The following is a 13,555-nucleotide window of genomic DNA, read 5'->3' on the forward strand; positions in this document are numbered from 1 at the left end:
ACAAAAGAAGATGATTAAAGTAAAGGAGTCTGCAAACTGGGCCAAGTTGTCAAGAAGAGGGGACATAACTCACTGCTTCAGCATCAGCAATTCTATAAAACATCTTTAAGGAGTTCACTCTTGCTAATGCTAGCAACAAATGCTAGAGAAGAGAGGGAAAACATCCAGAGGTGACCTGCGGGTGGCAAAAGTAACAGACGCTCTTTGGCAGAACACTTCCCTCAGTGACCAACCACTGTCAGTGGTTATAACAAATAGAACAGCTCGCCTCGACCATAAAGACACAAACGGGTGTCTTGCGTGTATGTGTTACACGCCGAGGGCCGTGACAATAAACCAAAAGCTATCTGACGATCCAGGATGAAAACGAGCTGCCTTTGCTTATGTAAGCAACCTGAAGCTTTTTCAAATGAGTTTTTTCTACCAAAAGGCCGTGGGGGAGCAGTAGCCAGCACAGTGATCTGCTGTCTTCTGTCTTATTGATTTAATTGTCTGTTTTCCCCTCAGCTCTACTGGTTCATCCGCCTATGACGAGCTTCTGGCTGCACCTGCCGATCATAGCCGGCCACAAAACCACACCTCCCCCTCACTGTCGAACATCAGTGTAATCTTACTCTGCATAATGAGCTGAACAACACAGGTTTGACAACAGGGGAAAAATCACAGTCCTCTATCACCTTCTGCAATTCCCTCTCTACAACGTCTTTTATTGACTCGCCACAGGCTATGAGGGGAGTGTCCAGATTTATGCAAAAAAAAAAAAAAAAAAGCCCTCACTGCAGATAACTGTCAGCTTAACCATTCATTATGGTTGGATCCCTGAGGACAACTTGAGCTTCTGGGTTACTGTACATGCAGAGACTATAAAGTGGTCATACTCCATTGAAACAAGGAAATGGATATTTGAGTGAAGGTTTTGCAAGTGTGAACTGTGTGAACAGGAAAAAGAAAAAAAAAATGGAGATGTTTCGTAAAACATTGAAGGAGAATGTCGAGCTTTAGACACATACACTATCCTAGATGATTTCACAATCCTTGGGAGTGCGTCTCTGTCTCAAAGGTGAGGGGAAGTACGCAGTCAACTACGTCTCTCAGATTCACAGTACCTCCCTAGGTGAAAGTGAAATGTTTATATTAGCATATGAAACATCCCAAGCAGTAAACATACATTTTTATCTTTTATCTAAATTATTCTGGAGTATTTTTTTTCTACTGTACGTAGCAAACACTTGGGGATCGTGACAAGCAAGATCACCAAATATAGAAGTGAACATGAATAAACAAGGGCTTTCTTTCTGAGAGGTTCATTTACACATTCGCTTCTGCGGAAAATGAGGAAATATTTGGAAACTGTGGAACAACTTGAGAGCACTGAACATGCAATTATGCTCACGCCAACCACCCACAACACTTAAAAAAAAATGTAAGGTTTTGTAGAATAAAATAAAAATAAATCCTCCCTTCACAAGGATTATAATGTTCCGTTTTAATGAATAGGTTTGAGAGAGGTAAATTTGAAGGCTGTAATTTGTGCTGTTGGAAAACTGTACAGGCTTACAATTGAAGGGCCACCAAATTCCCCAAAATTCATATAAATGGAATGGATCAACTATTAGGAGCATCTAGCTTGTCAACCACTGCAGCATCACAAATTCAAGCCGGCAAAATGACCGTTAAAATAATGGAATGAATTTAAAAAATGACAACGACTATTTCACACTTTACTTGCGAGCAAACAGTATCAACATCGTGAAATGTAAGTTTATGCATCGAGTCAAGAGTGACTTGACTGACTGGGCATATTTCATTAAATATTTATTTGTTAATGTTTTCTCACACAATATATTAGTTCTCAGTTAAGTCTTACATATGTAAATAAGGTCAGTGATTAAGTCAAACTTCACTTATTTTAACATTTTTAGACTGTAAATATCACACTTGTGATTTTCGAAGCGTTTATGTGTCTGCTTGTGCGTGCGAAGCATAACAATATTATTGAACTCAGCTGCATTTATGCTTCAAAAAATGGCAAAAAATTGTGAAGAGTACCATTATAAACAAAACCTGTAAGTCTCATGAACCTTTGTTACATAGAAAGCTTCTTTTCTGCAGTGATTCAAAATGCAATCTAGGGAACTCCTGGTTATGCTAACTTAAAAGTGTGTCATCCATGCAGTACTCTGTTGTGTACTTGTGACTGTCAATCACCCAGGCTTGCAAAGACTTTCCATCCATCCATTCATTTTCTTCCACTTATTCCTGTTAAGGGTGGAGCCTATCCCAGCAGATATGGGCGAGGGGCAGGGGACACCCTGGACAGGTCACCAGTCCATCGCAGGGCCAACAGACAAAGACAGACAACCACTCACACTCACAGTCACACCTATGGTCAATTTAGAGTATCAATCAGCCTCGGCCCCTCTTGGTGTCTTTGGACTGTGGGAGGAAGCTGGAGTACCAGGAGAGAACCCACGCAGGAACAGGGAGAACATGCAGACTCCACACAGAAAGACCCTGTGCTCGAGCCAGGACTCAAACCCGGAACCTTCTTGCTGTGAGGCAACAGTGGCAACCACTGCACCACTGTGTCGAAGACTTTCATTACACAAAATGTTCGCAGGGGTAACATCAGCCATCAGGTTTTGCTTTTCTCTGTAAGACTGAATTGTGTGTTTAAAAATTCCTGCAGTGAATAGGAACACATTTGTCCATAAAAACATTTCAGGATTTAGGTCCAGTTTCGTTTACATATCTATCCAGGCAGCAAAAGAGAACTTCATACAGCTACTTGCAAAGACTTGCTAAACTCTTGGTCTTGTTTCAAGATGATGCATGTCTTCTCAGCACCAAATAGTCCACAGTAGTCATATTATGTGTGATTTTACAGCCCAAGCAGTCATTTACATGCACATACTCTACCTCCCACTCCCCAAACACCCCCCACACACTACAACAACAACTGTGCGCCTTGTTGAACACAGATGGTGGCCAATTTCCAATGCCATGATGTTAAATCATAATCTTCATGTTAAAAGGGACGAAAACAGCTTTAATGTATTGAATTGTGTTCTATTTTTAGAGCCTTTTGGTGAAAGTGCACCCCCATTTTTTATCTCTCAGAAAAAAATCCCAGCACTATTAATCACGATTAATGGCTCTGGAAAATTGGCTTAACTATCTATCTCCCACAGTAAAGCCAGCGCCAATGCTATTTGCTCCTTCCATTATGCAACACAGGCACTTAAACACGAAACAAATAATCAATGTGATATAGAATTGTTATATAATTTCCCTGTTGGCTGCTGATTATTACTGGATAACTATTTATTATGGTGCATAAACACAATCAGTCATCATGCGGTGGTAGAGCTGCAGTTTTTATACTGCTCTTACTTTTTAGGGTATTTCAATACAGTATAACCCTTGTGTCTCCAAATCTCAGTTGGTCTTTGATTTTTTTCTCCTCACTATGTCAGATGCGACACTCTCGCCTTCAATTTTAAGATTTAGCAGCGTAATTAGTTGTCTGTAAATCTACTTGCTTATGCACGGCGTGAAGCAGCCCTCCTGAGACCACATTCAAACAGCTAATCTGGCGTCGGGGGCTGTCAGAGCAGTCTGCTCTCTTTGGCTCAACAAGTGGCAGGGAATGAGGAACACGTCCCTTTACTGTTTTATGATGTCTGAACAAAGAGCTTTCTTACAAAAATTACCTCCAGAGAAGATTTAGCTGTTTGCACAACAATAAAAGTTGATTTTGACTATTAGATTACAAGGTTTGTTGTTTACTTCATGATGGCTTAGGGAGTTTTTTGGAAACAAATATTATATATATATTCTAGTAATTGTCAGCATGAGTTGGCTTAACCAACACCATAAAAAAGTATTGTCATCTGATTTAATGGAAATCTGGTGATTTAAGATTTAAAACGCAATGCAAAATGAACATCCTTTTTGTTCAAGCCCTTGTCAAAAGAGTTCACACAATGCTCAGTCGGCTTATAAAGGTTAGCTAAATCCCTCCACATTTCACGGTCCACCCCAGAAGAACAAGCAGTGTTAAATGCAAGAGGTGAAAAAGACCTGTATCATGAAAAAGTGAGATCTGACAAAAAAGCAGGAAGTTGCGTGATGTGAACAGAGGGCAAGATAAACCTGTATAAGAAGGTAGAGGGAGTGGTGGGTGGACAGAGGCTACTGGTTGTAGTTTTTGATGGTTCCTGTTTTGGAGGGATCTTACAATACGGTACATGATGGGGAGTGGTTCCACGCAGCTGCAGCAGCAAAAGAAAGAAAAAGGATTCATGTGAATGCCAAGTATGATTTTTCTTTAAACGTGTCTTTTCCCTCTGTGTTCAATGTCCTCATATACATTCAAAAATGATGCTTGAGCTAATAAAAGTTAACAAGAGTTGCGTTTACTGATAAATACACAGCTCAGCTCAGTCTGGTGGAGGAGATGTTGTGGAAAGGAGCGTAATGAATGCGTAACAGGAAATGTTATGAGGTCACAGCTACATCCACATAATTCCTAGTTACATTTAAACGAGCTGCATGTCAGGATAGTTCACGCATCGATGTGCAAAATCGTAAATCAAATGTAACTACACTGCCCTGAAAATTAGCAGGTGATTGTCAGAACTAAATCCATCCATTTTCAACCGGTTATCCTGTTAAGTTTTTCGTGGGGGGTCGGAGCCTATCCCAGCTGCCTTCGGGCGAGAGGTGGGGTTCAGGCAGGGCCAACACATAAAGACAGACAACCATTTGCTCTCACAGCCACGCCTACGGTCAATTTAGTGTGTGCAATTAACCTTGTCTCCTCTTGCATATTTCTGGACTGTGGGAGAGAAACAGAGTACCAGGAGAGAACCCACGCAGGCACAGGGAGAACATGCAGACTCCTTGCAGAGAGACCACGTGCTTGAACCCAGAACCTTCTTGCCGTGAGGCGACAGTGCGAACCACTGCACCACTGTGCCACCATTATCAGAAGTTTGAAATAGTTTTGGAATTTTTCTTAAATTCTGGGTCTGTGGTGACATTGAGAAAATAGGTAACTGTATAAAGCCTCTCTGACTGCCCCTCCAAAAAAAAAGAAAAGAAATAAAAAGGGTTTTAAAATGCCGGACACAAGGTAGTCTACAACAGCTCTCTCAATGGCGGATACATGATTTGAGCTTTCATCCATGTTGTTGTGATTACACTCCAGAAGGGGGAGACAAATCGTACACATTTCAGCTTTAATTTACTCTTTCAAATTTCACTTCTCGGGCTGCACGGTGGTGCAGTGGTCAGCACTGTGGCCTCACAGCAAGAATGTTCCGGGTTCGAGTCCCGGCTCGGGTGTGGGATCTTTCTGTGTGGAGTTTGCATGTTTTTCCCGTGTCTGCATGGGTTCTCTCTGGTACTCCGGCTTCCTCCCACCGTCCAAAGATATGCAATTTGGGGACGAGGCTGATTGATACTCTAAATTGACCGTAGGTGTGACTGTGAGTGTGAATGGTTGTCTGTCTCTATGTGTTGGCCCTGCGATGGACTGGCGACCTGTCCAGGGTGAACCCCGCCTCTCGCCCTTAGATGCTGGGATAGGCTCCAGCCCCCCCGCGACCCTTACTAGTAAAGAATAAGCGGAAGATGACGTGGAAATTTCACTTCTCATTGTGACTATTCGTGTTAACACATGTACATTTGAATATTTGATTTTTTGGGTGATTGTTGATCCTTTTGCAATATGCATAACTGAAGACTATCTCTATTTCTATCTCTCACAAAGCTTACACTATAAATACACTGCCTTCCATGACATATTTGCAAAAAAGAAAGAAAAAGGAAACTCCTACAGAAATGAAATTCTTAATCTAGCAGATCAATCACCCAATTTTCTGGCACATGGTCTTCCATCACATGGCATTACAGTCATTTAGATATTTGCATGTTGTGGTGAAAAATGCCCTGAACTTGTCAAATTATTTTAAGTCTTTGCTGTAGCACTGACAGCAGGCTGTCCAGAGAGCTTGGAGACTAGTTATAGTCTCTTGGGGTGAGACTGTGCCTCCTCTTCCATCATTAAATACATAATGGCCCAGATTTTGTTTGCTCCCAGGCTGTGTCAACACCAACTGCAGGCTATGGTCGACAGCACACTTCAAAGTGAGAAATGATCTCTGAGCCCCAGTTACACTGGATGTGCTCGGTTCCCATTTTTTTCCACACACACACACACACACACGCACACACACACACACACACACACACATACACACACACAATCCGACTGTAGGATGTTTGTTTCCATGGCAGCCCATATTGTTGCGACTAATCAGATATTTTCAGATGTGCATTCGTTTTGCAGCGGTTTTATCTTATCGGAAACAAGCCTCTCGGAATAGCACTGAAGAGCAGCAGACTTCATATGGAATTAGTTGGGGAAAAAAAAAAGAAAAAGTATCTGGAAAGGACATGAGCTTCCAACAATGTTTAATGGGGTTGATGAAAAAAACATTAATCACACGTGTGTGGTTAAGACTTTGATATATCTTGACTAATATAATAACTTGGCCACTTTCAGTTGGCCATCATTTGTGACTCACCAGATATGGCTTTGAAGTTTCCTCATGCATGAAGATGTCATCTGAAATGAAATCACTGTTACTCATCTGCTTCTGCATTTGAGCTCATATGCTATCTCAGTAGTAACTAATCCCACTGGCCATGTAGTGAACCACACCAGAGACTACTTTGATGGAATATCAAGGGATTAACCCTTGACACAACATATTGAAGTCAGATGATTAATGTTACTTGATTTCAGAAAAATGCATGATTCCATGATTTCTACAAGCGTGTCAGCCACAAATGAGCATTTATGTTCAATTAAGTCTGTCACTCAAGACATCACCGCATGGGAGCATGTTCCTTTTAAAAGATTCCTCTGAGCCTTTTGATGTAATATAGTGGTTGAGGTAATTTATTGTGAAATGATTGTCGGGGTGCACAATTAATCAGATTTAAATCACATAGCTTTATTTTTCTAGTCAACCACATAACGCAGAGCAGCAGTGAAGAAGAAGAAGAAGAAGAAGAAGAAGAAGCAGAAGAAGAAGAAGAAGAAGAAGAAGAAACAGAAGAAGAAGAAGCAGAAGAAGAAGAAGCAGAAGAAGAAGAAGAGAAAGACAGCGTGGACGAATGGATTAATTTTGTTGTTTTGATTTATCCTGAAAAACAACTAAATGAATCCAGAATAAACCCCAAAACAAGACAAGGAATCCAGCCAGTGCTACTGAATAAAAGGTTTATGTTCAGTGGTGTGGACATGTTTTTGGATTCCAACAAGATGATGAAAGTCAAAATCATATGATGCAAAAAGTGTTTTGCCAAAATTGTACAAATTTAAATAATCAATTGAATATCAGGACAAACCATTACATGAAAAAGCTGAACAAGAAACAAGCAGAAAATGCTGCTGTATGATGTTGTTACTTGAGATATTCCGGGTCAAAAGTTACTCTGGAGAACTTGCTTCTGAAAACACTTAAAGCTACTTAAATCCTTTAAAAATGCAATGCAGTGTTGTACTGTAGCCAGGCATTAACGAAACTGCGCAACTCTCTGAAACTACTGACTGACTTACTTGTAGAACAACGATTGTGGAATGTAGAAACTGATATAAAGACATCAGCATTTGATTCAATGCTGAATCAAGTCTTGTATTTCTGGTGAGGTACACCGTTTGGGATAAATCACATTAAAAACACACACACACACACACACACACACACACACACACACACACACACACACACACACACACTGACCTTAAAAAGCATATGCATATTTTAAGCAATGTACCAGAATCACAAGTTCAGAACCAAATACAAAGCACATGCTCTACAAATCTATTCAAGTACTGTATTGAAGTAAAAGTACTTTGCTCCAGTCCATCGCTGTAAATATGGAAATTACCTGTCAGATTCATGAAGCTGTTCTCTTTCTGGTGTCCAAACTGGACATGTTGTTCACTTATTTAGATCATGCTCATTGTGCTGGGAATAATCCCGCTGAGATTCTGAATCAGTTCCACAAGGGAGCCCCCCTGGTTCTATGCTACAGCCCATGTAGTGGAGGCAGCACCTGCTCTATCATCACTCTGATCAAACAATCAAACAAGGACACATCTGTAGACAGACCGGTGTCGGTCTCTCCTGTAGAGCTCCAGAGATTTACAGTATGAGCACAGTGATGCAGTTCTGGCACCTTGTGAAGGTCCAACACCTTAAGATACTTTATGCTGGTATTTCTTGTAATTTATCGCATGGCTGTACATCGTCTCTTGTGAAATGGAAAACATCTAAAGTCACTGAAGTGTGTGGAGTGATACCACACTCTCGGTGCTTGAAAATAAAACTGCACAAACGAGTTAGATGATTCCGAATGTAAGGCAGAATCTGCAGGGATCAATTAAAAAGTCGTACGGTCTCCAGCAATAATAATAATAATGACACTTAAAAAAACAAATCTGATGAGAGTATTAAACACATCCGCATTCTCATCACAGACTGCACATAAAATATATGTACAGTCAATTATTCTCCTGCATAAACAGACCTGCAATACCTAGAACAGGAGACATTGCTGTAAGCAGTGAATCTCTAATCATGGTGATGCATGAATATATTAGCCGCTCTAGTTGGGACTGGTTCCCCTATTTCTGTATTTTTTTCAATCTTCCATTTCCCTACGTTTGTCTTCTCTCAGTCTCTGCGGGACTGTCCCATACTACATGTACCGGAGCATCTGCTTGAAAACGCTGCCGCCTGTGTGGCTACAGCAGCTGGTTGAGAAGACCTCCACGGCAACCACTGTTCATGGCGGCGGCGTCTGAATGGTAGCAGATTGTATTGAGGACTCAATAATGACAGTTCTGAGTCATTCCCTAAATAATCTGTCTCAATTCATACACCCTTGAGATGAAGCTGCCACTCGGCATTACTGGAGACAAGCTGTCAGATCTGTCAGGAGCAATTGTGGAAGTGCTTACTCATCTGTGGGTTTACACACAGTGCTCTTCAACGCCCACTGGTGATCTCGCTTCAGACTGGACATACAGTATACTGCCGTTCCCGTGCTCGATACCCATTGACTGCTTTTAGCTGCAATATTTCTACCGCTCGGGGAGTTCAACATCTCTCACTGTGTGTTGCGTCTGTCAGGTCGTCGGAGCCAAAGAGGAACGAAAGCCTGCTCTAAATACTTGCCATCATTTCAGAGGATATTACATCGACTTTCATTAATTTCCTGGAGACTTAGCTTAATAACTACTCCCAAAACTCTTAATCTCATCGTGAGTCTTCACACCAAAAATAATAATGAATGACATCATGGGTATTTGCCCCCCCCCCCCCCCCCCCCCACACACACACACACACACACATCACACATTCATAAACTTGACCTCTACAATCAAGATGGACGTATTCACTTCACAAGTTTGGAGGATAATGATTATGAATGATCTACAAGCAAAAGGAATTATTCTTGATGATTCCTGGTAGGGACTTCAAATCGAACTCGATTTAAAGAGATACTTCACCCCAATATCATCTTTTATTTATCAATTATTCGCTTACATGTTTTGATTTGTAATTTCTTTGCCCCAAAAGATGAATTCTCTATAAAGTCAGAATTCGGACAAAGTCAGCCACACTGGAGGTTAATGGAGACAGAACATTAACAACAGAAAAACGACAAAAATGACTGAATTTTTTTTAAAAACACAATTAAAGATTATTGCCTTAGAACTTGCATGAATTAAGTCATGCAAGAAACACATTCATGATGAAGTATAAGTTAAGTATTCGTAAGAATGGGTCTTTTTCTCCCAGACTAATTTTAATGTGGAAAGTCATGATGTACTCGTACTTTAAGTGGTTACCATGTTACTGTGTGCAGTGGTGTTGAACTGGATGGTATTGTATTCAGGGTAGTAACTAAAATTTTGTCCTTGGTTACAGGAATGTTAGAAACACCTTTCAATATTCTCCGGTACAACCATACAGCCTAAATAATACTGCAGAGAAATGTTCTGCCTCCATATATAACTGATTCCTTTTATTTTAGTCCCTATTTATCATTTTGACCCAAATATAAAATGAAAAACGAAGGTCCCTCATCTAAAAACCCTGCAATTATCGGTTTGTGTTTGTTTGTGTGTAACTTTGTAGCTTGGGATATGTTTTAGCCCAGCGGCTAAAATACCAATTACAAGTACATCAGCACAGGCGTCCACTAGCTTTCTCTACAATTGGCTCAATTGGACTTGAAATCGAGTCATTTAGCCTCTTTGGATGTCCAAGCACATTCCCGTCTCTGGGAGATTGCTTGAGAGGAATTTTAAATCTGCCTCCCGTTCTGTATATAACAATAAAAAGAGAGGGCTAAATCTTGCCATAACGTAAAAAAACAGAAGCTGCAATGAGAACACTGGGCCGATAAGAGTAATCCGTCCCGGTTGTCCAAACAAAAAAGGCTTAATAGCTTAAGTGTTTGGAGCTCTTAACAGGAGAAAAACTGACCTGCCACCAACTGTCTGGGGCAGCCCACATCCTAACTTAATTTCCTGCTGCTGATTAAGATAGGCTTGGATCAATTTAACCTGATATAAGTCATGAGAACAGCAAACATCTGGAGCCAAAGGTGAGTCGTGACATGACTGGAACCAATCTTTAGGTGCCAGCCTTTTTAGTTTTAACTGTTGATGGCGTAAGCCCATCTTATAATTGTTTTCAATCACTTTGGAACAACTGATCTGTGACAATCTTGCCCCTGTCTTCACCATCAGTGAGTCCTCATATAATTCAGAAGTTGACACAAAATTACTTTTCCGCACAGACAACCAGAGAATTGTAATTTAGGCGAGGAAAGATTATTTCCTGCTAGAGCTTCTTCAATAATTATTTCATCTCTCTGTCATCTTCAGTTTATTTTCCCTGAAAAATTACATGCAAAGGGCATAATGGAAATTTAAAATTGGGTTAAAATGTTGTTCCTGTGACTGAAAGATACAATGGTGCAGATAGCTGCTTTTGTCTCAAGGACATTGGCTTTTTAAAAGAGCCAATATAAACTAGCAGTGTGACCATTAGTCAACTGACTGACCAACCTCTGACACAAAATAAGTTGGTCTGCAGTGTCAGACAGGATCCTGCATCAGATGCCTAGAAAATCACTTCCATTGGAGTGAATGTGCCTTCAAAGTAAAAGCACCAATTCTTTATTATAACAATGGTTTAGTCAGAGCTGGCTTTGAAAACCTTATTCTGAAAAATTCTTATCTAAAGTCATGCAATTCTTTTACTAGCTTGTTGGTAGCTCAATCTAGTATTATACTGTATATTTACAATGACACTTTATTTAACACTACATTACTCCCTCACTAGCAAGTGGAAAACCTCCCTACTGGCTTTTGGCTAACAGAGTCATTTCATTTCACGTCTCTTATTAAAACATAGAAGCCCTTTTGTTTTTAAGCCGGCTGACAATATAAACCCTGACAACCAGACTCTTGTGTCCCTAACATTCCAAACATAAGCACAGGAAGTTATTTCAAGTTTATGATCGAATCAGTTTTAGACTGCATTGCTAGCTTTAACATTGAGCGTGAATTCTTGTTTACACACTAATTTTGCAGGTTTTTTTTTTAAATTGAAGGATATTTACAAAAACAATCATTCCAGTGCTTGAATGTGGCAGTATGCTATTGCACCCCTTTATTTGATAGTGTCATGGTTAATAGGATTATGCAAGAAGAGGCTGCGTGCAATGGAGAGGAGGGGAGGCTTCCATGATTTACAAGCCTGACAGGAACAATTAGGAGGGCACACTCAGTGGGCTATTACTCACCACAGACAAAATGAAAAGCCAACTTTTCATTTACATCAGTGCAGCCATGAGCAGAGCAAGAGGAAGTATAGCTGAATAGAGATACTCTTTGTTTCCAATAGCTGAGGAAGCTTCTGCATTTATGAGCCCACTGTCCTTTTTTTCCTCCCAGTGTGCTTTCTAAACAATACATAATAGTCTCTTGACACTAAGAGAACATGGCCTATGTCAAAAACAGACACAGAAAATGCTGTTAACGTCTTAAAAGTGAGTATTGCCATGCAGTACTGTTCACCACAACTGCTGGGATGATACACAACATGATACAGGGCTGTCACTTTATGTTACACGAGAGACTTAAAGGGATGCTGAAGGCTTTTTTCAGTAAATGTAGCCCGATGAAATGAACAGGCTGCAATTAAAGGACTAAAAATAAGATGAGAGGATAGGTATCTATGCTGCAGCTGCACACTGATTATTAGTTGAAAATGATCCTGTATTTACATCCATTATCATCCTTTCCCATGCAACATATTCTTGCCATATTGCAACTAGATGAAAGTCTACAAACAGGACAGCACGGCAAATGGCAATTAGAGCAGCTGCAGTATTTCTTGGCTGGCCTAATGGGTCACGTGTGAATGAAGCAACCAGGGATTTCCAGCAGCACCCGTCCCCACATCTGTTGAATAAATGAAGAGATCTCTCCAAACAAGCATGATGTTCATTGACAGCTGATTGGAGTGCTGGGGAAGGGCTACATGGATATACGGCCGTCTGCTTGTTGAATAACTAAACAGAGGAGCAGCAGCGATTAGAGAGACTACGGGAATATATGTACAGAGAAGTGGGCATACTGATCAGGAGTCTGTGCACACATTCATTTTCGTCATTCTAGAGAAAATAGGTCTGAGCAGGACTGGCTGTTGTGTAATCTCAACCCACCTGCTCCCACAGGATTTTTGGATTGTTACCGCCTGCTCTTGCAAAAACGCCATCCTTTTCCCAATTGCTCCCCGCTGAGATTATGATCACTGCCGCCCTCAGCAACATTTTTCTGTCTCCCATATCCCACCGGGACAGAAAGACCTTCCTTTGTTTCTTTTTTATGTTAAAAAAACATAATTAAATTCAGTCTGTTTTTTAAAAAGCCTCATCTTAGAAAATGTAAATTGAACGGAAGCCTTTGATAAAAAAGCAGATCAATCCCTGTTAGCAGTGAAGATTTGACTAAAACGTGGACCACGGTTAGTGCCATAACTGAGCCTCGACCGTCCCGGATTAGCCTCAAATAAACTGCCATCAGGGATTAAAGTTAATGCACAAGACAAGACTTTCATTGGGTGACGCACTCAAGATTCAGAACAACTACAAAAGATTTTATAATCTGAAGTCTGCATCTGCAGGACAACATTTGTTTGTGCCTACATGCTGCTCCCATTGTCATAAGTGTTCGAGTAATGAATAGAAATGAACTAACTGAATGCAGACCCCAGCCAAGTAGAAACAAGACTGTTCGTTACATGTGTTTTTATGAAGAATCACCTATCACGAGCCACTGCTTGATTACTGTTTCTACTGAGAGAACCATTTAGTACATATGAGCGGTAGCAACGTCACATTTATGTCCGCAGACTGGTTGCACCATTGAGACGAACACGAGAAGCAGCTCAAA

At 40.6% G+C, this 13,555-nt stretch overlaps 1 protein-coding gene across 2 annotated transcripts in view; it reads right to left on the bottom strand.

Moving 5' to 3' along the window:
- The window catches only part of insyn2ab (inhibitory synaptic factor 2Ab), a 75,884-nt gene that overhangs the window by 35,010 nt on the left and 27,319 nt on the right, over positions 1-13,555 (bottom strand). For both annotated transcript variants that reach the window (XM_086181094.1, XM_086181096.1), the window contains one exon: positions 6,594-6,634. The gene's annotated coding sequence lies outside the window, so the exon portion shown is untranslated. The remainder of the gene's footprint in view (positions 1-6,593; positions 6,635-13,555) is intronic.

This window comes from Aulostomus chinensis, chromosome 16, assembly GCF_037954235.1.
Source record: "Aulostomus chinensis isolate RoL2024-O1b breed Wild chromosome 16, RoL_Achi_v1.0, whole genome shotgun sequence".
Classification (NCBI taxonomy): Eukaryota; Metazoa; Chordata; class Actinopteri; order Syngnathiformes; family Aulostomidae; genus Aulostomus; species Aulostomus chinensis.